Genomic DNA, 25,671 nt, shown 5'->3' on the forward strand with positions numbered 1-25,671 from the left:
CATGATCATGCTCTAAAAGATATAAATGAAGCACTAGAGCAACCGACAAACTACTCCGAAAGATATAAGTAAAGATCAATGAGTAGTCGAATAATTATGAAACTATGTGAAGACTCTCTAACATTTAATAATTTCAGATCTTGATATTTAACAGCAAGCAAAACAAAATAAAATAAAATGACGCTCCAAGCAAAACACATATCATGTGGTGAATAAAAATATAGCTCCAAGTAAAGTTACCGATGAATGAAGACGAAAGAGGGGATGCCTTCTGGGGCATCCCCAAGCTTAGGCTCTTGGTCATCCTTGAATATTACCTTGGGGTGCCTTGGGTATCCCCAATCTTAGGCTCTTTCCACTCCTTATTCCATAGTCCATTGAATCTTTACCCAAAACTTGAAAACTTCACAACACAAAACTTAACAGAAAATCTCGTGAGCTCCGTTAGCGAAAGAAAACAAAACACCACTTCAAGGTACTGTAATGAACTCATTCTTTGTTTGTATTGGTGTTTCTACTGTATTCCAACTTCTCTATGGTTTATAAACTATTTTACTAGCCATAGGTTCATCAAAATAAGCAAACAACACACGAAAAACAGAATCTGTCAAAAACAGAACAGTCTGTAGTAATCTGTAACTAACACAAATTCTCGAACTCAAAAAATTCTACCAAAATAGGACGACCTAGATAATTTGATTATTGATCTGCTGCAATTGGAATCAGTATTTTATCACGTTCTGGTGATTTTAAACAATTGTTTTCATGAACAGAAAGTTTCTGGAATTTTCAGCAAGATCAAATAACTATCATCCAAGAAGATCCTATAGGTCTTACTTGGCACAAACACTAAATAAAACATAAAAAAAATCTAACCAGAGGCTAGATCACATATTTATTCCTAAACAGAAGCAAGAAGCAAAAAACTAAAATAAAATTGGGTTGCCTCCCAACAAGCGCTAACGTTTAACGCCCCTAGCTAGGCATGATGATTTCAATGATGCTCACCTAAAAGATAAGAATTGAAACATAAAGAGAGCATCATGAAGAATATGACTAGTACATTTAAGTCTAACCCACTTCCTATGCATAGGGATTTTGTGAGCAAACAACTTATGGGAACAATAATGAACTAGCATAGGAAGGCAAAACAAGCATAACTTTAAAACTTTAAGCACATACAGAGGAAACTTGATATTATTTCAATTCCTACAAGCATATGTTCCTCCCGCATAATAATTTTCAGTAGCATCATGAATGAATTCGACAATATAACCAGCACCTAAAGCATTCTTTTCATGATCTACAAGCATAGAAATTTTATTACTCTCCACATAAGCAAAATTCTTCTCATTAGGAATAGTGGGAGCAAACTCAACAAAATAACTATCATGTGAAGCATAATCAAATTGAAAATTAAAATCATGGTGACAAGTTTCATGGTTATCCTTATTCCTTATAGCATATGTGTCATCACAATAATCATCATAAATAGGAGGCATGCTTTCATCATAATAAATTTGCTCAGAAAAACTTGGAGGACTTAACATATCATCTTCATCAAACATAGCATCCCCAAGCTTGTGGCTTTGCATATCATTACCATCATGGGTATTCAAACAATTCATACTAACAACATTGCAATCATGCTCATCATTCAAATATTTTATGCCAAGCATTCTATGTAATTCTTCTTCTAGTAGTTGAGCACAATTTTCCTTCCCATCATTTTCACGAAAGACATTAAAAAGATGAAGCATATGAGGCACCCTTAATTCAATTATTCTTGTAGTTTTCTTTTATAGATTAAACTAGTGATAAAACAAGAAACAAAAGAATTCGATTGCAAGATCTAAAGATATACCTTCAAGCACTCACCTCCCCGGCAACGGCGCCAGAAAAGAGCTTAGTTGACGGGGTGTGAGTGCCGCTTACCTAGCCTCCCCGGCAACGGCGCCAGAAAAGAGCTTGATGTCTACTACACAACCTTCTTCTTGTAGACGTTGTTGGGCCTCCAAGTGCAGAGGTTTGTAGAACAGTAGCAAATTTCCCTCAAGTGGATGACCTAAGGTTTATCAATCCGTGGGAGGCGTAGGTTGAAGATGGTCTCTCTCAAACAACCCTGCAACCAAATAACAAAGAGTCTCTTGTGTCCCCAACACACCCAATACAATGGTAAATTGTATAGGTGCACTAGTTCGACAAAGAGATGGTGTTACAAGTGCAATATGGATGATAGATATAGGTTTTTGTAATCTGAAAAATATAAAAACAGCAAGGTAGCAAGTGGTAAAAGTGAGCACAAACGGTATTGCAATGCTAGGAAACAAGGCCTAGGGTTCATACTCTCACTAGTGCAAGTTCTCTCAACAATAATAACATAGTTGGATCATATAACTATCCCTCAACATGCAACAAAGAGTCACTCCAAAGTCACTAATAGAGGAGAACAAACGGAGAGATTATGGTAGGGTACGAAACCACCTCAAAGTTATTCTTTCCGATCAATCCATTGGGCTATTCCTATAAGTGTCACAAATAGCCCTAGAGTACGTAGTAAAATAACACCTTAAGACACACATCAACCAAAACCCTGATGTCACCTAGATACTCCAATGTCACCTCAAGTATCTGTGGGTATGATTATACGATATGCATCACACAATCCAGATTCATCTATTCAACCAACACATAGAACTTCAAATAGTGCCCCAAAGTTTCTACCGGAGAGTCAAGACGAAAACGTGTGCCAACCCCTATGCACAGGTTCATGGGCGGAACCCGCAAGTTGATCACCAAAACATACATCAAGTGCATCAATAGAATACCCCATTGTCACCACGGGTATCCCACGCAAAACATACATCAAGTGTTCTCAAATCCTTAAAAGACTGAATCCGATAAGATAACTTCAAAGGGGAAACTCAATCCATTACAAGAGAGTAGAGGGGGGAGAAACATCATAAGATCCAACTATAATAGCAAAGCTCGCGATACATCAAGATCGTGCCAAATCAAGAACACGAGAGAGAGAGAGATCAAACACATTGCTACTGGTACATACCTCAGCCCCGAGGGTGAACTACTCCCTCCTCGTCATGGAGAGCATCGGGATGATGAAGATGGCCACCGGTTAGGGTTCCCCCCTCCGGCAGGGTGCCGGAACAGGGTCCCGATTGGTTTTTCGTGGCTACAGAGGTTTGCGGCGCGAAACTCCCAATCTATTCTGTTCCCTGATGGTGTTAGGGTATATTGGTATATATAGGAGGAAGAAATAAGTCAGGGGAGCCACAAGGGGCCCATGAGGGTGGAGGGCGCGCCCCCTGCCTCGTGCCTTCCTCGTTGATTCCCTGACGTGCACTCCAAGTCCCCTGGATTACTTCCGTTCCAAAAATAACTTTCCCGAAGGTTTCATTCCATTTGGACTGCATTTGATATTCCTTTTCTGCAAAACACTGAAACAAGGGATAAACAAAAACTGACAGTGGGCTCTGGGTATAATAAAGCCCATAAACATCCAAAATAGAATATATAATAGCATGGAACAATCAAAAATTATAGATACGTTGGAGACGTATCACTGTGCTGCTGCGCAGGACTCACCGAGCCACCGTACTCACATCGCCGTCCAGACCATTCCTCTACTCACCAACACCATATTATTCTCCGGCGACAGTAGGCTCACACCGCAGCCGAATGAGTGAACCCTCATACTCCCCTCCGCGTGGAGCATCCACCTGCCTCGTCTTCCCTAGCTCAGCGTCATTCCCTTCCTAGGCCTCACCGTCGTCCATCGCCTGGGTGATGTTTACGCGGCGTGGTCAACGTGGTCAATGAACAACAGCCATCGGAAGAGGACTCTATGCGGTCAGGCTGACAGACGGACCCACCAGCGACATCTTCACACGCAAGTAAGTGTCCATATTACGGGCAAAAAAGTGATTCTTCCCCCTGAAAGCTGGGACCCACCAGCTATATCTTCGCACGCAAGGAAGTGCGTCCTTGTCCTCCCTGACAGCTGGGACCCACCTGGTCGAAGCATACGTAGCGTTTTCTATCTGGTCGCGAACGTGTACGTACATACTGGTCGATCGGTCTCTCTGCAATGATGAACCGTGGCCGAGCAAGTAGCAGCACATTTAGTAGTGGAGCCCCCGATGCAGTCTCTTCTAAACCGTGTACAATTACGGACACCCACATGCCAAAAAATATGGCCACATATGTACTTACGGGTGGGGTCTCGAACGCCTACTCACGCATACGTACGGCCAGGGCTCGTGTACATGGAGAGGCAACAGACGACATCAACGGCGTCCTGTTCATCGGAAGCGAACCGGCTGGGTCGGAACGGAGAAACTGCGTCATGTTCACCGGGAGGCAACGGAATGCGTCATGTTCATCGGGGGCCAACCGGCTTGGAAGGAACAGCCGAAACGGGGTCTAGCATACGCAGTACGGAGGAAACGACCTTCTGTTCAACCGGCTATGGTCGAAATAGCACCTTGTTCACCGGGAGGGGTGTGGCGAACCGCAAAACAGAGGAAACAGACTTGTGTTAGAGCGCCTACGGTCGAAACGGGGTCCTGTTCATCGAGAGGGGTGTGGCGTGCTGCAAAACGGGACTCCACGAGCTACTGTCACTACTGGAATAAGAGATTTTGCCGTCTGTCAACTCTTTGCCTTCTGCTAGCGGACGGCAAAGAAGGTCTTTGCCGTCTGCTTACAAAAAACAGACGGCAAAGAACCTGGTTGCCATCAGCCATTTCTTTGCCGTCTGCTAGCAGATGGCAAAGAATCTTTGCCGTCTGCTGGCAGACGGCAAAGAGGTGGGGCTGGTGCACCAGTACACCACTGGACCCCTCCCACCTCTTTGCCGTCTGCCAGCTGATGGCAAAGATTCTTTGCCATCTGTTGGCAGAAGGCAAAGAGGTGGGGCTATCTTTTTTTTGCAGGTAGGACTTAGCCTAACACACAGATCACACACGTACGCTGGCTGGGCTAGACCAGAACAAACGCACGCACCCATCTCTCTCGCTCATGTCTGGTCCTCTCGATCCCCTTGCGCCGCCGCCACAGACGCTGGCCTATTCCGGCCACTCCGGTGAGCTCTAGCGCCGCCCAGCACACCTACGGCTGCTCCTCGATGAGCTCTGTCTATTCCTCCGCATCGATTTGTTTCCCTCTGCTCCTTGTGGTCGCCCCCTTCAGTTATATCTTGCTAGGGTTTCGGTGTTGGTCGTGCTCCTCCTGCTCGCCGGGGGCTCCGCGTGCGCGGCCAAGCCGCCGCCGCTGACGTGCAGCCGGTCGTGCGCGATGCTCAACTGCGACTGTGAGCCTCCTTTCCTCGTCCTCCCCTGATCCGGTCGATTTCTTTCTGATCTGAGCATGCTCTGACCATGGATGGGTGGCAGCGGTGGGGATCCGGTATGGCAAGTTCTGCGGCGTGGGGTGGAGCGGGTTCAAGGGGAGGACCCCTACGACGACCTCGATGCATCCTGCCGCGAGCACGACAGTTGCCTCGAAAAAAAGGTACATCGTCACTCATCCCCTAGCTTCAGAAACCAAAAAAATGGCATCTGGATCAATGGCCGCCATGAACAACCATACCATATCACTCTGCATTGTTTGGACCTGGGAATTCAAATGGTACTAAATATTTGATAAGATGAGCCAGCTCTACTCTACTCTGCTGTTAGAGAGTTTCAGAATTCAGATTTTTCAGTTGCTGCAAGCTCTACTCTGCTTTGTCATTTCATTTGGTAATGGCGATGCAGCGACAGTTTGGTTCACGAAGATGTCTTTCCTGCACCGAATGGCGGCCGGCTAGGATGCATCACCACCCATGGGGCTTAATTGTGCATGGTTTTTTATCTGACAGTTGGTGCGTAGGTGTATCCTGAGCAGAGCTATCCCACTGTGTGTTCTTTAGTCCATCAGAGTTTGGGTTGTGAACTGCCTGTATTTGTTTCTCTGATTTAAAGTACGTCTACAGCCCTTGAAGACATTCTGTAATGGTAGCTAGATAATTTTTTCTTACTAATATGTACGTCTACAACTTTCCCTGTAACAGCAGCACAGCAGCCTATTACTTCACAGTAAACACATTTATCTGATTATGAGGTTTTAGATGTGTTTTACATGTTTGTCAAATTACTGCGCTTACTGTTAGAACACTCAATACTGCACCCAAAAAAACAACGTACTGATAGTTGCTGCCTCGACACACGGTAGCTAATTCATACATAATTTCTACTGATCCATCTAGACTTCTCCTATGTTATGTTTTTTTGTTATTTCCTAGATACACATACTGTAATCTTAAGGACCGGTGATGCATGAGGGAGATCCCAATTTTTTTCATCACTACTAATTTTACCATCTCCACTGATATATCAACATGACATAGTGGAGTTTCTCAATTTCCCTTGGAGAGTTTGTGCTTAGTATCAATCTTATGTCAGACTAGCAATATTATGTAATAACATGTATAGGTACATGAAGAAGTTGTGATTTTTATATTAATATATGCTATGGGAACCCGCCACTGCCAATTCTAGGATACATAGAATATTCAAAACATTCACGAAATAATTAATTAGATAAATTAGATTTGTATCTTATGGTGATATTTCCATTGATTTCTTGCTGTAACTTGAAATGCTGAGTAGACAATTTTTCATGATGTGCAACTATTTTCATTTGAAAAATATGTACTCACTTTCTATATATATGTTGCATATGCCTGGTTGGACAATGGAATATTGAACTTATTTGTGCGAGGTGAAAGTTCAAGTAAAGCTAATGGACAGTAAGCTGGAAATTTAAAGTTAGAGTGCAACCTATTTTGATCCGCGTGCATGTGATTCTGTTTATAATAAGGGTTGGTATATATCTATATTTAACATTTATTTCCTAAATACACGTACTAAAATTTTGTAGAAAAATACCGATAATGATGGTGGTGTCTGATTTCCTTGCTATAGCGCCCCTCCCAGTAATTTGTTGCATGTTTGACTGATACAATTATCGTAGACAAATTATGAAGACTTATACTGACTTTTAATTAGTAATAATGTTTCTGAAATGAAATTTTCTCCAAGTGAAATGCTACATTTCTACTCCTAATCCATTCTCCTTTTCTTAGTGTTTTTGTTATGCAGGTTGGAAGAAAAGAAGAAGATCCAGAGAAGATCTTAGTAATAAGATAGCTTTCATTAAAGTAGATATTTAGTTTTAGGTCATTTCTTGTAATTTTAGATATGGAGTGGTTGTCTTTAGTTTTTGTTTTGACTTTGTGAAACTTGGTACCTATGGATGAAACTGTGTAATATTGATGAAACTATGTATATGTATGGATGGAACTTGCTACTATTGGTAACATGTGTTGGATATCCTATATTGGTCATACATATGTGTTTGATTTTCTATGAAAATGAATTGATATAAGAAGAAACAGAATTAATGCCTATTTGGTCTCTTTGCCATCTGCCAGCAGATGGCAAAGAGCCTGCAGTCTTTGCCGTCAGCCACAGACGGCAAAGACTGCCGTTAGCCACCTAACGGACTAACAACGAATTTATTGCCGTCGGTTTTCTTTGCCGTCCGCCGCTGATGGCAAAGGATCCTTTGCCGTCCGCGTCAGAAAGCAGACGGCAATGAAGGTCTTTACCGACCCTGTCTTTGCCGGCGCCTTTTGCCGTCCGCGGCAGACGGCAAAGTAGCTGATTCCTGTAGTGTGTTCACCCACCGTCGACTTCCTCTAGCCTCCACCTGCTACTGTTCATCCACCGTCGACTTCCTCCTGCCTCCACCAGCTCCTATTCATCCAGCCTCCACCGGCTCTTGTTCATCCAGCCTCCACCGGCTCCTGTTCAACCAGCCCTTCATGGGGTCCTGTTCAACCAGCCCTCCACGGGGTCCTGTTCAACCAACCCTCCATGGGGTCCCTCCATCGGCTACTATTCATCCACCCCCACCACCTCGATCGGGGTCCTGTTCATCCAGCGGCAACGACCTCTACTACCATTGGATCCTGTTCATCCAACCCCATCGGGGACTGTTCATCAAGAGGCAACTTTGATCGGCTTCAGTTAGCAGCAGTAGCGAAGGAATCACTCAGGTTCTGTTAACAGCCAAGGGATCGATCGGGGTTTAGTAACGTAGCTAGTGCAACCGCTCGGGTTCAGTTAGATCCCAACACCTCCATCGGGTTCAGTTAGAGCCCAACGCCTCGCACACATGTGCGTACATGTATGAGAGAAACGCGCAATCCCTCCGTGCATCGCTCGGCCCCGACCACCCACCGTAACCGGGAACTCCCCAAAATTTTCCTCGTCCTCACTTCTACCACGATTTTTTCCATCATGGACGGCCCAAAGAATGTCATGCAGGTGTGTCCCCAGCCCGCCCGGGATGAAAAGCCCATTTTCTGTCATGATTTTTTGTCATACAAGTAGGAGCCCACCACATCTATGATTATACGTGCTTTTGTCACAATTATCGTCATAGAAGTGTCATAAGCATGATCGAAGAAAATTTCGTTCGGCCCAAAATGTCACATATGTGTCTTTTGTAGTGTAATGAGGTGTTGCGTGGTTCTCCTACTCTATTGATAACCTTGGTTCTTAATTGATGGAAATGCTTATCTCTGCTGTACTGCATCATCCTCTCCTCTTCAAGGAAATCCCAATGCGGTTCACAAGTAGGAACAGCCCCGAGTTTTACTCAACCTGTTAAAGGCGCAAAGCTACTTGACGTTTAGGCCTAGTAGTGGCCCAAGATGATTATAGGCCCATGTTTCGGCCCATATATAGTGAGTTATGGGCTGGCCTGACGGAACGATAACATTGAGCTCAGTCGAAGCTTTCGGCCTAAATTACAACATACCGACTAAGAATATACCTAGACTATAAAATAAAGAAATTACGGCATATAACATCCACTGGGCATCAAAGTTCGCCACCAGTGATAATAAAGCACAACGAGACCGCATACTACATACAATGGGAATCAAAGGTCGCCACCAGTGCATATAGATGCGCCGACAAAAAAATATACAAAACTGACAGCACTTCAGCACAGTTCAAGAAACTTTAGCCTTGCCTCGGACGTGCACCGCAAGCAGCAGAACAAGCTGACGAGACCTCAATTGTCTAAACCATATATCCTCAAACTCCAGCCATGTAGCAAGAAAGCACGCACTACTGTCCTAAGTGATCTTCGTTAGAGAATTGACTTCAAGTCAGATCTAAGTTGAACCAAGTCTTTCTGCTTTAAGCTGAGACTAAAGAAGTCGAACTGATTGGGGCAGCAACTTCACCGAGGTTGTGTCACAGCTACTGGTGAGTAGCTTGGACTCACTGTCTTCATCAAGACATGACCTTGGGCTCATCTCGCTCTCTTCAAGATGGTTTGGCTCACTATCTTCCCTAAAGTTCTGCCTGGCATTGGAGACATGACTCTGAAAGAGAAACAAGGAGACAGATAACAGGTTTCACAAATATATAAGCAACGATGGTCAGTGTGCTGACAATTCCGTCCCATTTTATGTTGGCAAATTCAGAGATATAATTTAAAATAGCATTAAAATAATATGGCATTGTCCGTATCATCGGCAAAATCAGTTAAGACAAAGCAGGAAATGAGATGATGCATGCATGGGCAGCTTCACCACACCACCGGATTAGAGATCTAGAACACATGCATGCATGTAGGGCTAAAGAAAATCAATGGATCTGTTCTGATTAATGTGGATGGTATGAATAATGAACATGTTTTTATAACTGCAATCTGAAACTGGCAGTTGTTGCAAACATTCAATCTGATGCAAACACCAAAGTAAACAGCAGTGGAGGAAATTATGTCTATCCAAATCTATACTAGAACAAAGTTTGAAGGCTTGAGAAGGATGGACTTACATTACATGTTAACCGGGCTCAAGAAAGCCCTTCTCCATGCCGATGGAAGGATAATTCAAGAAATTCCCCAAAGAAACTTCTTCATAAGCGTCGCTTTTATTCTACATTTTGTAAAGCGTAAATATAGATCTAATAATATTGAATGAAATAGAGGATAATGAAGCTTAGATGCAGAGTGATGATACATAACAAATAGATATCAATTAAGTACAACATTACGAGGCAAAAGGTACTGAAAAGACGAATGCATACCTCAACTTGTGCAATGGCATTGGCTTTATTCAACATTTTGGTAAGAGTAAATGGAGATCTGATAATTTGTAGAAAATGTAGCGTAGTGCAGATAAGATATAGAGTAATGCTAGACAATCAACTATCTCTCAATGTAAGTACAGTAATACTACGACCGTCCAGAATTACTTGTCGCTCAAATGGACGTGTCTAGCACTATTTTAGTTCTAAATACATCTAATTGACCAACAATCAATTCGATACACAGGGAGTACATGACAAAAGGTACTTACATGAGCAATCCAGAACATCATAGCCATTGATTTTATTCTAGATTTGTGTAAGAGTAAATATAGATCTTATAATTTCAAGCAAATGGTTAATAAGGAAGTGAACATTCATAGTGATGCTACATAACCAAATAGCAATGAGTGTAAGTATGGTGATAAAGGGCAAGAGGTACTGACAAGAGCAATGCAGTGCCTAGTATTGTTGTGAGATCCTACGATCCCTTGAGATGGAGATTCATCTGCAATTAGTTTTCATAGAAGAGAGATGGTAAGTGATACGTCCATTTTGCAACATGTTTTCCTACTGTTGTTCATAGTGTTTTTAATCAGTATAACACTTTATGGAGAAATTCTAATGCCTTTTCTCTCTTAATATGCAAGATTTACATGAAGAGGGAGATTGCCGGCAGGTGGAATTCTGGACCTGAAAAAGCTATGTTAGAGATACCTATTCTGCACATCTCCAAATGAGCTGAAATTTCACAGAGATTTATTTTGGAATAAATAAATAAATATTGGAGAAAAGAAATACTAGAGGGGGCCACCCAGGTGCCCATGAGGCACCAGGGCACGCCCACCCCCCTGGGCGCATCCGGGAGAGGGAAATCGAGGCCATCGTCATCACCAACAACCCTCTCATCATGGGAGGACCAACGTTCATCAACATCTTCACCAGCACAACTCATCTCAAACCCAAGTTCATCTCTTGTATTCAATCTTTGTATCAAAACCTCAGATTGGTACCTCTGGGTTGCTAGTAGTGTTGATTACATCTTGTAGGTGATGCTAGTTAGTTTATTTGGAGGAAGATTATATGTTCATATCCATTATGCTATTCAATACCCCTTTGATCCTGGACATGAATATGATGTGTGAGTAGTTACTTTTGTTCTTGAGGACATGGGAGAAGTCTTGTCATAAGTAATCATGGGAATTTGGTATTTGTTCGATATTTTGATGATATGTATGTTGTTGTTTCCCTTAGTGGTGTTATGTGAACGTCGACTACATGACACTTCACCATATTTGGGCCTAAGGGAATGCATTTTGGAGTAGTTATTATATGATGGGTTGTTAGAGTAACAGAAGCTTAAACCGTAGTTTATGCGCTATTCCGTAAGGTGCTCATTTGGATCCATATGTTTAATGCTATGTTAGATTTATCTTAATTCTCTTTCGTGGCCGCAGATGCTTGCGAGTGGGGTTAATCATAAGTGGGAGGCTTGTGCAAGTAACAACAGAACCCAAGCACCAGTCCGCCCACATATCAAATTATCAAAGTAGCGAACGCGAATCAAACAAACATGATGAAAATGACTAGATGAAATTCCCGTGTGTCCTCAAGAACGCTTTGCTTATTATAAGAGACCGTTCCATCATGTCCTTTGCTACGAAAAGGATTGGGCTACCTTGCTGCACTTTAGTTACTATTGCTACTTGTCACTTGTTACAAATTATCTTGCTATCAAACTACTCGTTACCGATCATTTCAGTATTTGTAGAAAACACCTTGCTGAAAACCGCTTGTCATTTCCTTCTGCTCCTCATTGGGTTTGACACTCTTACTTATCTAAAGGACTACGATTGATCCCCTATACTTGTGGGTCATCAATACTCTTTTCTGGTGTCATTGCTGAGGAGTGAAGCGCCTTTGGTGAGTGGAATTTGGAAAGGAAACATTTATATTGTGTGCTGAAATTTACTGTTACTTGTTACTACTGAAAATAATCCTTTGAGGGGTTTGTTCGAGGTATATTCACCTCGACCAGAAGCACAAAAAGTTGGTCCTCAACCTACTGCACCTACTGAAAATATTTATTACGAGATTCTTTCGGGTATGATAGAAAAACTGCTAGCTAATCCTTATGAAGGAGATGGAACAATACATCTTGATATGCATCTAATCTATGTAGATAAAGTTTGTGGATCATTTAAGCTTGCAGTTCTAACCGGAGATGAAGTTAAGTGATACGTCTCCGACGTATCTATAATTTTTGATTGTTCCATGCTATTATATTATCAATCTTGGATCTTATATATACATTTAGAAGCAACTTTATATCATTTTTTGGGACTAACCTACTAACTTAGTGCCCAGTGCTAGTTGCTGTTTTTTGCTTGTTTCTCCAAATTGCAGAATATCAGTACCGAACGAATTCCAAATGCCACAAAACTTTTTGGTGATTTTTTCCTAGTGATAATAGACCCTGGAAGCTTTTGGAGGCCACGATAAGATGGAAGAGGGGCCCACTAGGCACCAGGGTGTGCCAGGGGCCTTTGGCGCACCCTGGTGGGTAGTGGGGCCCACGAGCATCGTTTTGACCTACCTCCGCCTCTATAAATACTCTAAAATCCCAAAACCCTCAGGGGAGTCCACGAAATAATTTTTTCGCCGCCGCAAGTTCTAGAACCACGAGATCCAATCTAGAGGCCTTTTCGAGCACTCTGCCAGAAGGAGGAAACGATCATGGAGGGGTTCTTCATCATCCTTGCTGCCCCTCCGATGATGCGTGAGTAGTTTACCACAGGCCTACGGGTCCATTGTTAGTAGCTAGATGGCTTCTTCTCTCTTTTTGATCTTCAATACACTGTTCTTGTCGGTGTTCTTGGAGATCTATTTGATGTGTAATGACTTTTTGCGGTGCGATTGTTGGGATCCGATGAATTGTGAGTTTATGATCGGATCTATCCATGAATATTATTTTGGTTTTCTCTAAACTCTTTTATGCATGATTATTATAGCTTCGTATTTCTTCTCCAATTTATTGGTTTGGTTCGGTCAACTAGATTTATTTATCTTGCCATGGGAAGATGTGCTTTGTAATGGGTTCGATCTTGCGGTGATCAATCCTAGTAACAGAAAGGGACATGGCATGTATGTATCGTTGCTATTACGGGTAAAAAGATGGGGTTTATTCATACGCGAGTTTACCTTATCTACATCATGTCATCTTGCTTAAAGCATTACTCTGTTCTTCCATGAACTTAATACACTAGATGCATGTTGGATAGCGGTCGATGTGTGGAGCAATAGTAGTAGATGCAGGCAGGAGTTGGTCTACTAATCTTGGACGTGATGCCTATATTCATGATCATTGCCTTGGATATCATGATAATTATTTGCTTTTCTATCAATTGCCCAACAGTAATTTGTTTACCCACCGTATGCTATTTTCTCTAGAGAAGCCTCTTGTGAATACTATGGCCCCGGGTCTATTTTCTATCATATATTAAAACAAAAATACTTTGCTACAATTTCCCATTATTTATATTATTTTGCATTTTATTTAGATCTATTTACCGAAACCTATACAATTTAATCTTTCTCATAACGGTTGAGGGATTGACAACCCCTCTACGCGTTGGGTTGCAAGTATTTGTTGTTTGTGTGGAGGTGTTGTTTACATAGTGTTGCTTGGTTCTTCTACTGGATTGATAACCTTGGTTTCATAACTGAGAGAAATACTTATCTCTACTGTACTGCATCATCCTCTCCTCTTCGGGGAAATCCCAACGTAGCTCACAAGTAGCAAGAAGAATTTCTGGCGCCGTTGCCAGGCAGACATCATCAACATGTATCAAGTACCTACGCATAAACTTCCATCTCCTTGTATTTATTTATTTACCATTTGCCTCTCGTTTTCATCTCCCCCACTTCTAAAAAGTTTTTACAAAAATACAAAAATATTTTCCGTTTGCCTTTTTGTCTTGGTTATCTTGTCATCATGACTAGCATAACTATCCCTCCTTTGTCACCGGATTTTGAAGTTCTTTACTTCAAGCAGAAACAAGGAGAAAATCTTAAGGATGCTTGGTATAGGTTAATGGAATCTTACCGTGTTTGCTCCATAAAAGGGGATGCGAAAATTTTGCTTTGCAATTTTTATATAGGTTTAACCATGCATCAAGGAGAACTTTTGGATTTTGCTGTTCAAGGGAATTATGTTGAGGTTGATGCCAATGTTGCTTATGAAATAATAGAAGGGACATTGGGAGTTCCACCACCACAAAAGGGATTTACTTTTACTCAAGAGGGGATTCAAATATTAGACAAATTGGGTGATATACAGAAAAAAATTGGTTGAGTTGCAAAAGTCTAACGAACCTCTCAAAAATATTAGTGGGAACCTCAATCGCATGGATACTTTTATTACTCTGTGTAATAAGGGGTTGGATATTTTAGACCTCATGATGGTCTCTGCTACTTCTTGAGCTTGCATTGTTTTTCCCTTGAAGAGGAAAGGGTTATGCAGCAAAGTAGGGATAAGTATTTCCCGAAGTTTGAGAACCAAGGTATCAATCCAGTAGGAGGAACACACAAGTCTCCAATGATAGCACCTACACAAACAAACAAATACTTGCACCCAACGCGATAAAGGGGTTGTCAATCTCACGGTTATTTGCAAGGATGAGATCTGATAGACATAGGTATAAAAGATAAATAAAAGTGCAAAACTAAATAAAAGTAAATAAATTGCAGCAAGGTATTTTTGAGTTTTGGTTTTATAGATCCGAAAATAATATGATAAAAATAGACCCGGGGGCTATAGTTTTCACTAGAGGCATCTCTCTTCAAAGAAAGCATACGGTGGGTAAACAAACTAATGTTGAGAAATTGATAGAAAAGCGTATAGTATGACGATATCTAAGGCAATGATCATGAATATAGGCATGACATTGGTGACAAGTAGACCGACTCCTGCCTGCATCTAGTACTATTACTCCACACATCGACCGCTATCTAGCATGGATCTAGTGTATTAAGTTAATAAGAACAGAGTAATGCCTTAAGCAACATGACATGATGTAGAGGGATAGATCTAGTCAATATGGTAAAAAAAACCCATCTTTTTATCCTTAATGGCAACAATACAAATACGTGCCTCGCTACCCCTTCTGTCACTGGGTGAGGACCCCGCAAGATTGAACCCAAACCAAAGCACCTCTCCCATTGCAAGATATATCAATCTTGTTGGACAAACCAAATCAATAGATTGGAGAGAAATACAAAGCTATCTTAATCATGCATAAAAGACTTCAGAGAAGAATCAAATTATATTCATAGATAATCTGATCATAAATCCGCAATTCATCGGATCCCAACAAACACACCGCCAAAGAAGATTACATCGAATAGAACTCCAAGAACATCGAGGAGAACTTTGTATTGAAGATTAAAGAGAGAGAAGAAGCCAACAAGCTACTAGCTATGGACTCGTAGGTCTATGGTAAACTACTCATGCATCATCGAGAGGGTAGCAAGGTTGGTGTAGAGGCCCTCCGTGATCGATTCCCCCTCCGACAGAGTACCGAAAAAGGCCCTAAGATGGGATCTCACGAGAACAGAAGCTTGCAGCAGTGGAAAAGTATTTTTGGTGTGCCCTTTGGTATACGGGGATATTTTGGTATTTATGGAGCTGAGATTAGGGTTAGAGGGGCCATGGGGGGCCCACAAGCTTGCAGGGCGCCCCCCTAGGGTGCGCCTGGTGAGCTTGTGGCCCACCTGTATTTCTTCTGGCCTCCTCCCGAAGCTTCGTGGGTGTCTTCTTGTCCAAGAAAAAACATTGAAAAGTTTCGTTTCGTTTGGTATGGTATTGATTTTCTGTAAAAGACAAAAACAAGGGAGAAAACAACAACTGGCACTGGGCTCTAGGTTAATAGGTTAGTCCCCAAAAATGATACAAAATAGCATAATAATGCATATAAAACATCGAAGATGGATAATATAATAGCATGGAACAATAAAAAATTATAGATACGTTGGAGATGTATCAGTCTCATTTCCCAAGTATAATTGGAAGCGTAAAGAGCCTCCCGGGTATGATAAAACTCGTACAAAGATTGCTAAAACCAATGATGACAACACTTGAAACTTTGCATTATGCCTAGCTAGGGGCGTAAAACAATAGCGCTAGTTGGGAGGCAACCCAATAGTTATCTTTTAGTTTTTTGTTTCCCTTTCTGTTCTTCAATAAATATAAAATTATGCTACTATTATGATTGTGTTTTAGAGTTTTAATCAGTGTTTGAGCCAAGTTAAGCCTTTGGGATGATTTGGGTGATAGTTGATTTCATTCTGTGCATTAACAAAAACTTTTGCATCCAGTAGAAGAATTGTTAACATTTGATGGAGCATGATAAATTATGAATTTTTTAAACATGATTGATATAAAAATTTCCCATGTTGTCCTAATTGTTAAGAATTTTTGGAGTAACAGAATTAAGGTCAAAGTTCAGATTACTATAGACTATTCTGTTTTTGACATATTCTGTTTTCATTGCATTGTGTGCTTATTTTGATGAATCTATGGATTGTATCGGGGGGGGGGTATAAGCCATGGTAAAGTTAGAATACAGTAGATATAATGCAATAGTAAAATATGAATGGATTTGCAACAATACTTAATGTGGTGATTTGCTTTATTATACTAATGGATCTCACTAAGGTTTTGTAAAGTTTTGTGTGATTGAAGTTTTCAAGTTTTGGGTGAGATCACGATGGATAAAGGAATAAGGAGTGGCAAGAGCCTAAGCTTGGGGAGGCCCAAGGCACCCCAAGGTAAATTAAAGGACACTCAAGCAACTAAGCTTGGGGATGCCCTGGAAGGCATCTCCTCTTTCTTCTAACGACCATTGGTAATTTTACTTGGAGCTATATTTTTATTCATCGCATATCATGAGTTTTGCTTGGAGCGTCTTGTATTATATGAGTCTTTTCTTTGTTTATTATTTAGTTTGTCACAACCATCCCCTTGCTGAACACACTTATTTGAGAGAGCCACACGCATATCATGATTTGTTAGAATACTCTATGTGCTTCACTTAAATCATTTGAGCTAGGCAGTTGCTCTAGTACGTCAGTTATATCTTTTTGAGCATGGGCGTGGTTATATTTTAAAGAAATATGCTCTCATGCTCCAGTTTAATTATTTTGAGAGTTAGTAAATTTTAAAGAAATATGCTCTCATGCTTCACTTATACTATTTTGAGAGTTGAATTTTTTTGAAGAAATATTTATGCTCTCATGCTTCACTTAGATCTTTTTTAGAGTCAAGAATAGTAATGGTGATTTGCACGAGACATGAATTTGGTCCCAAAGTGATAGATATCAAAGGGGGATATAATAAAAACTTTCATGAAGATCATTGGATATTATGAACTTGATTCCTTGCAATAGTTTTGCGATATGGAGATAGTGATATGTGAGTCATGTTGGCGAGTAATTATGCTTTAGTAAGAATATTAGTGTTAAGGTTTGTGATTCCCTATGCATGCACGTAAAGTCAATAGTTATGCAATGAAATTATATCCTACTTGTGGTGCATTATTCAGTGTTAATTATTTTCAATGCTCGTTTATGACCATTTTCGTTTTTGGTTGGTTGCTTCTCAATCTATTTGCTAGCCATTCCTTGTACTAAGCGGGAATACTGTTTGTGCAGCCAACTCCTTAACCCAAAGTTGTTCTAAATGAATCCACCATACCTACCTATATGCGGTATTTCCATGCCATTCCAAGTAAATTTGTATGTGCCAACTCTAATTTTCAACATGAACTTCCTTTTTGTGTGCCCGTACCACTCATGAAGCGGCAGGGGGTGGCCAATATTTTCCATTCTAGGTATTTTATTCTCACCGTGAGTGTTTGTTCACTTGACATTGCATGTGTCGCAGGTAATAGGGATGCCCAGTCCCGAAATGTAAAAAAATTATGTTGTTGATAATAAATTCCTTGGAAAGTGTTGGTATGGAAGGCAACCGTGAATACGGCTAGCCATGGATTGTGAAAGAATGGTGGAAAAGAAATAAACTTTACTTTCTATTTGGGAACCGCCTATGATTTATCTAGCATGGAAGATATTGGGAATTCTTGATCATTTTCGTTGACAGGAAAAGCATGCCTCTCAAAACAATTTTCTATCTCAATTTAAGCTATGAGCTCTGGCACCTCTACAAATCTCTGCTTCCCTCTACGAAGGGCCTATCTATTTACTTTTACGCAATTTTTATTTTTATGTTGAGTCTCCATCTTCTCTTATAAAGCACCAACTAGGGAACACTATTGTCATACTTGTGTATTGGATGTAGTTAATATTTGAGTGTGTTTCATGAATGGATCAATGATTGAGCATAATGGGCTAGGGATAACTTTCATTAGCGTTGATATTTTGAAAGACATCATTGCTTGTTGATATGCTTGAGTATTGATGTCTTCATGTCTTATAGACTATTGCTTTGAATCATTCAAGTCCAAATGTACATGCTACAAAGAAAAAAAATATATGGTGAATACGTTTGGTAGCATTCCACATCAAAAATGATGTTTTTATCATTTCCCTACACGAGGACGAGCAAGAATTTAGCTTGGGGATGCTTGAAACGTCTCCAACGTATCTATAATTTTTTATTGTTCCATGCTATTATATTATCAATCTTAGATGTTTTATATACATTTACAAGCAACTTTATACAATTTTTTGGGACTAACCTACTAACTTAGTGCCCAGTGCTAGTTGTTGTGTTTTTTGCTTGTTTTTTTACTTTGCAGAATATCAGTACCAAACGAAGTCCAAATGCCACGAAATTTTTTTTGAGATATTTTTTCGGGTGATAAGAGACCTTGGAAGCTTCTGGAGGCCACGAGAAGATGGAAGAGGGGCCCACTAGGCACCATGGTGCGCTAGGGGCCTCTGGCGCGCCCTGGTGGGTAGTGGGTCCCATGAGCATCGTTTTGACCTACCTCCGCCTCTATAGATACTTAAAAATCCCAAAACACTCAGGGGAGCCCACGAAATTCTTTTTTCACTGCCGCAAGTTCCAGAACCACGCGATCCAATCTAGAGGCCTTTTTGGGCACTCCGCCGGAGGGGGAAACGGTCATGGAGGGGTTCTTCATCATCCTTGCTGCCCCTCCGATGATGCGTGAGTAGTTTACCACAGACCTACGGGTCCATAGTTAGTAGTTAGATGGCTTCTTCTCTCCTTTTGATCTTCAATACAATGTTCTCCTCGGTGTTCTTGGAGATCTATTTGATGTAATGAATTTTTGCGGTGTGTTTGTTGGAATCTAATGAATTATGAGTTGATGATCTGATCTATCCATGAATATTATTTGGGTTTTCCCTGAACTCTTTGATGCATGATTATTATATCTTCATATTTCTTCTCTGATTTACTGGTTTGGTTTGGCCAACTAGTGTTCATGATATAATTTGGCTGCTAGGTATTTTATGGGCCAAATTAATTTAAATGACTATGGTTAGATTATTGGCTGACAGAAATATTTTGCACTTTCTATTTAGTTTAAAATGCAGGCTTGGATCATAGTACAATACATATGCTGAAGAGGCAGATCAGGCGAACAAAGCTATTTACTCCGGACAAGTATATGAAGTTTTGCCTGGATCAGGGGCTAGCCAGGACAAGTCTTGGGCATGAGCGATCAAGTCATGGACGTGAAAGTGCTACAACACAAAGAGAATTATTAATCATAATTATCTGGTGTGATAGCGACATGGCCGGAATATTTTATTATTGATAAGGCAAGGAGCGCATATGGCCAGGAGAGGTTGCCATGCAGGTTAGATGAGTGATTTAACACGTCAAGTACTATACATGGTAGGCCAAAGGATGACCTGATTAGATTCTAATTGGTTTAGATTTTTTACAGTTTTATTCATATACGCCAAGTACTGCCTTGTATACGTCAAAGTCCAGCGTGCCTTATATAAGGTCACGGCCGATTGGAATACCCCCAACAATCGATCTATCAACAAATACATTAATTTTTTACGTATGTCTTTTTCTCTATCATTCTTCTCTGCCGAGCCCTAGCAGCCCTAGGGTTTGGTAATCTTTGCCGTTTTGCGCTGAAAAGCGGCCGGTTCTCCTCCACGAAAGTGAGGGATCTTTGTTGCTTTGCTCAGAAAGCAATCGTTCGTCATCACGAAAGCACGACAATTATCTTGGTGTTGCGCGGCGATTTCCCAAGCCAACACAATTGGCGACTCCGCTGGGGACGAGAAGAAGAAGAGCTACACGATGAGTACCGAGTCCAAGAACGGGAGTGGCATCGACCCAGAGAACGTCATCGCCGTCACAATCGACGATCTGTCGGAAGATGATCGGCGTGAGCTTGAACAAGAGATGGCTGAGCTACTAAAATTGAAGTTGACTGGATACTGCAAGGCAAGGATCGGCGTCGTCAAGAAGGTACATGTGCCGAACCCTTCAGTTTCGATGAACACTGAGGTAAAAAAGTCAACCGAAGAAATTTCTCATCTAATTGATGTGCGCGTAGCTACCAAGTACAATTCTGATGTGAAAACTACGACACACACAATTACTCAATCAGTAGCTAATAGAATTGAAGAATTTAAGGAGCAGCTTCATAAAGATCTTGAAAATAATTTACCTAGTCATGTTCGGTCGTTAGTGCTGCGAATCAATGATGGATATTCTGGAAAAAAGCTGATGCCGCTGCAAAATACATGATTCATTGAATTTCCTAGTAATATTCATACACATGGTGCATCGGTTAATAACGTTGTGCAGCCCAATGTTCCTTTAAATAGCGATCAAGGTGGCCGGAACTATGTGAGCAGTTCGGCTAATAATTTTATGCCTAGCGTAGCTGCTCCTACTGTCTCAACTTCGGTTCCACAAAATCACAACAGCAATAACAGAAGTGCTAGTTCTAATTCTAGTGTGCAACAACTTTTTTATCCAGCTGTAGAATATAGTACACCACCGTTGTTGACTGTCGGTACCGGGATTCCGTGCGGGCCGGTACCCAATTCATATTTTAATGGGTCTCCGTTGCAAGCATCACAAGCTCAAATTTCTTTGCGGGAGTTTCCATCACGTGCTGGCGTTCCATCTGCTCCACAAACTAGTTCTCTACAGCCGAATGATAGTTTTAAGGATAAGCTTGATAGTATACTAAGAGAATTCGGTTTAGAACCTAAGAGTAAAGCACGTGCATATCAAAAACCATACCCTGATTACTTCGATTCGACGGCTTATCCTCGCGATTTTAGAATTCCTGACTTTGTTAGGTTTACAGGGGAAGATGGTAGATCCACTTTCGAGCATATCGGACAATTTTTAGCCCAATGTTGTGATATCGGTACATCGGATGTTTATAGGATTAAATTATTCCGTTGTCTTTGTCCGGTATTGCATTTACTTGGTTTACATCGCTTGTTCCTAATTCTATTTCAACATGGGCACAATTGGAGCAAAAAATTCATGAGTACTTTTATAGCGGTGAAACAGAACTTCGGCTTTCAGATTTAACTATGGTTAGGCAGAAATATAATGAGCACGTTCATGATTATATTAGAAGGTTTAGGCATGTCAAAATCAGATGTTTTAGCTTGACCATAGCCGAAAAGGATTTAGCCGATCTTGCCTTTTCGGGTCTTCTCGCTCATATTAAGGATAAACTAGAGGGGCAAGAATTTTGAGATGTTAACCAAGTTTTGCAGAAGGCTTTGGCGCAAGAAAACCGGACTAAGGAGATTAAACAATACAGCCGGTTTGAAGATAATATTGATAATGAGAAGGATAATCATGTAGGTAATGCCTTCGATTACGACAGTAATTCGGCTAGTGAAGTTGACGTTAATAGATGTGTAGCCGAATGGATTCCAGCGTCAAAGTCAAAACCCTTTGCATGTTCTGCTTTGAAACCCACACCTGCTAGAAGAGATGAAACTAAATACACTTTTGATGTTAGTAAGTGTGATAGAATTTTTGATATGTTACTACAAAATAAATTAATTAGAGTGAGAGAGGGTCATGTAATTCCACCTACAGAAGAGTTGGGCAGGAGAGCTTATTGCAAGTGGCACAATTCTTTCTCTCATGCTACTAATGATTGTAACATGTTTCGTCAACAGGTGCAATCGGCCATTAATGAAGGACGATTGACGTTTATGGAAAGTTCTAATATGAAGCTCGATAGTGACGCTTTTCCTATCAATGTGGTCGAGCTCGAGCATAGGAAAATGCTTATTCGGTTGGATCAGACCGAATCCGCAAGAAAGAAAAATGTTGTTGATGATAATGCTTCTCCAAGGATGATCAAACAAAAAAATCCAGAAGTAAGAGTTTGGAAAGTCAATGGAAGAAGGAAACAAGCTCCAAGATCAAAGCCGTTAGTTAGCATGTTGTTGGAAAAGTACACCTCACACAAGACCAGCAATGTGTTTAACCGGCTTGGAGGTAATAAACGTCTTAGATCTCCTTTTGGACCTGGCGGTCATGAGCAATGGCAAAAAGATTTATATGACCAACAACCCAATATTGCAATGGAGCCAACATGTTGGGGCTGTGCACCTCCTATGTACCCACAATTTCCTACATGGGGTATTAATCCTTGGGCGCCATATCCTATAGGGCCAGTTTATTTTCACCCAGGATTTGTACCACCGAGGCATGTGTTCAGACCAAACATGCATAAGAAAAAGGCCTGGTTCGGTGAGGCGGCTAGATCACATGATACAATTGTTGTCCAAAAGAAACAGTCATCGGTACATAGTGCAGATGGCGAAGTTCATATAGTGGTCAAAAGTTTAAGTGGGTGCCGATCAATCGTAAATGTGATGCAAAAGCACATGATGAAACTGAGCGTGCCTGCAACAAGAGTAGTGCAATAAAAGATATTAGTTTACAAGATGATTTGGATTCTAGTGTGCGACACGTGTAGACAAGAAAATTGTACGTACTAGTGAGTTGGTTGATGCATCCGTTGATGAATTTACTAGAGACAGTGGGAAAATTGAAGCCATACGTACAAGGGAGAATAGTGATGGTGTGAAGTCGCAGCAAACCGGCGGATGTAATCAGTTTAGAAAGGAAACTAATTTTGGACAGAGCACGCATGCACGGTCAGACAAAGAATTTGTTGTGTCCTCATGTACTAATCAACGGTCCAAATCAGCAAGCTCGTATGCTGATTTATTGATGGGTGGTTGTGGCCCAGGAGCGTCCAAAAATTTCAAGTCTAGCACTGATTGGGATTTAAGCAATGTACGCGGCCAGAAATTTAAAGCTAGTAATGCACATGATCAGCAGAGAGGTGTTTCGGCCGGAGATAAAATATTTGCCATAAAAGCAGAAGTACGTCAGTACATGCCGAGAGACTCGGGGGGCAACAGAAATAAGTCAGCTGCACCAGAGACTAGACCAAGACCTCGGTGGTGTCCAACGGGACTCACACACACTCAGAAACAGCGTGTCCAGCGACTACGAGCATTTGAAATGAAGGAAGAGATAGCCGAGAAAAAGCGATTGTTCGATCCATAAAAATCAATGGTGCCGAAGACGACATGGAGGGAGAAGCGCATTGTGAAGGAGAAGTTGTCAAAGGCTCCCAATGGAAAATATTAAAAAAAACTACTATTCTAGCATGACCAAGCAGGCTTGAGATAATGTGGCCGGTATATTATTCCAAGTATCGCCCTAAGAAAATTTGGCCGACATATTATTTCAAATATCGCCCTAAAGAAAAATAATTTCCCAATGTGCTCTTTGGACATTCAACAATTATATAGCTGGTAAAGTTATCGACATCATTCTGAGGTATTATAATAGTGTTTTTGGTCAATGCAATTGTACCAAAAACATGGGGGCATGTGTTCATGATATAATTTGGCTGCTAGGTATTTTATGGGCCAAATTAATTTAAATGACTATGGTTAGATTATTGGCTGACACAAATAATTTGCACTTTCTATTTAGTTTAAAATGCAGGCTTGGATCATAGTACAATACATATGCTGAAGAGGCAGATTAGCCGAACAAAGCTATTTACTCCGGACAAGTATATGAAGTTTTGCCTGGATCAAGGGCTAGCCTGGACAAGTCTTGGGCATGAGCATCAAGTCATGGATGTCAAAGTGCTACAACACAAAGAGAATTATTAATCATAATTATCTGATGTGATAGCGACATGGCCGGAATATTTTATTATTGATAAGGCAAGGAGCGCATATGGCCAGGAGAGGTTGCCATGCAGGTTAGATCAGTGATTTAACACGTCAAGTACTATACATGGTAGCACAAAGGATGACCTGATTAGATTCTAATCGGTTTAGATTTTACAGTTTTATTCATATACGCCAAGTATTGCCTTGTATACGTCAAAGTCCAGCGTGGCTTATATAAGGTCACGGCCGATTGGAATACCCCCAACAATCGATCTATCAACAAATACATTACTTTTTTACGTATGTCTTTTTCTCTATCGTTCTTCTCTGCCGAGCCCTAGCAGCCCTAGGGTTTGGTAATCTTTGCCGTTTTGCGCTGCAAAGCGGCCGGTTCTCCTCCATGAAAGTGAGGGATCTTTGTTGCTTTGCTCGGAAAGCAATCGTTCGTCGTCACGAAAGCACGACAATTATCTTGGTGTTGCACGGCGATTCCCGTGCCAATAACTAGATTGATTTATCTTGCCATGGGAAGAGGTGCTTTGTAATGGGTTCGATCTTGCGGTGCTCAATCCCGGTGACAGAAAGGGACATGCCACGTATGTATTGTTGCTATTATGGGTAAAAAGATGGGGCTTATTCAGACATGAGTTTATCTTGATTACATCATGTCATCTTGCTTAAAGCATTACCCTGTTCTTCCATGAACTTAATACACTAGATGCATGCTGGATAGCGGTCGATGTGTGGTGTAATAGTAGTAGATGTGGGAAGGAGTTGGTCTACTAATCTTGGACGTGATGCCTATATACATGATCATTGCCTTGGATATCATCATAATTATTTGCTTTTCTGTCAATTGCCCAACAGTAATTTTTTTACCCTCCGTATGCTATTTTCTCGAGAGAAGCCTCTAGTGAAAACTATGGCCCCCGGGTCTATTTTCTATCATATATTAAAACAAAAAATACCTTGCTGCAATTTTCTTTTATTTATTTTATTTTGTATTGTAGTTAGATCTATTTTCCAAAACCTATACAATTTAATCTTTCTCATAACCGTCGAGGGATTGGCAACCCCTCTACACGCTGGGTTGCAAGTATTTGTTTTTTGTGTGCAAGTGCTATTTACATAGCGTTGCTTAGTTTTTTACTCGATTGATAACCTTGGTTTCACAACTGAGGGAAATACTTATCTTTTATGTACTGCATCATCCTCTCCTCTATGGGGAAATACCAACATAGCTCACAAGTAGCATTAAGAAGAGGGTTTTCCCTTTATCTTTGATGGGAAAGACATTGAC

At 41.0% G+C, this 25,671-nt stretch overlaps 1 long non-coding RNA gene across 1 annotated transcript; it reads left to right on the forward strand.

Annotated features, from left to right (window-relative positions):
• The first annotated feature begins 5,040 nt into the window (after positions 1–5,040).
• Positions 5,041–7,404, forward strand: LOC109770955 (uncharacterized). Its single transcript, XR_012202131.1, has 3 exons — positions 5,041–5,329; positions 5,412–5,529; positions 7,145–7,404. It is a non-coding gene; the product is annotated as an uncharacterized lncRNA (long non-coding RNA).
• The last annotated feature ends 18,267 nt before the right edge of the window (positions 7,405–25,671 follow it).

This window comes from Aegilops tauschii, chromosome 2 (genome assembly GCF_002575655.3).
Source record: "Aegilops tauschii subsp. strangulata cultivar AL8/78 chromosome 2, Aet v6.0, whole genome shotgun sequence".
Taxonomy (NCBI): domain Eukaryota; kingdom Viridiplantae; phylum Streptophyta; class Magnoliopsida; order Poales; family Poaceae; genus Aegilops; species Aegilops tauschii.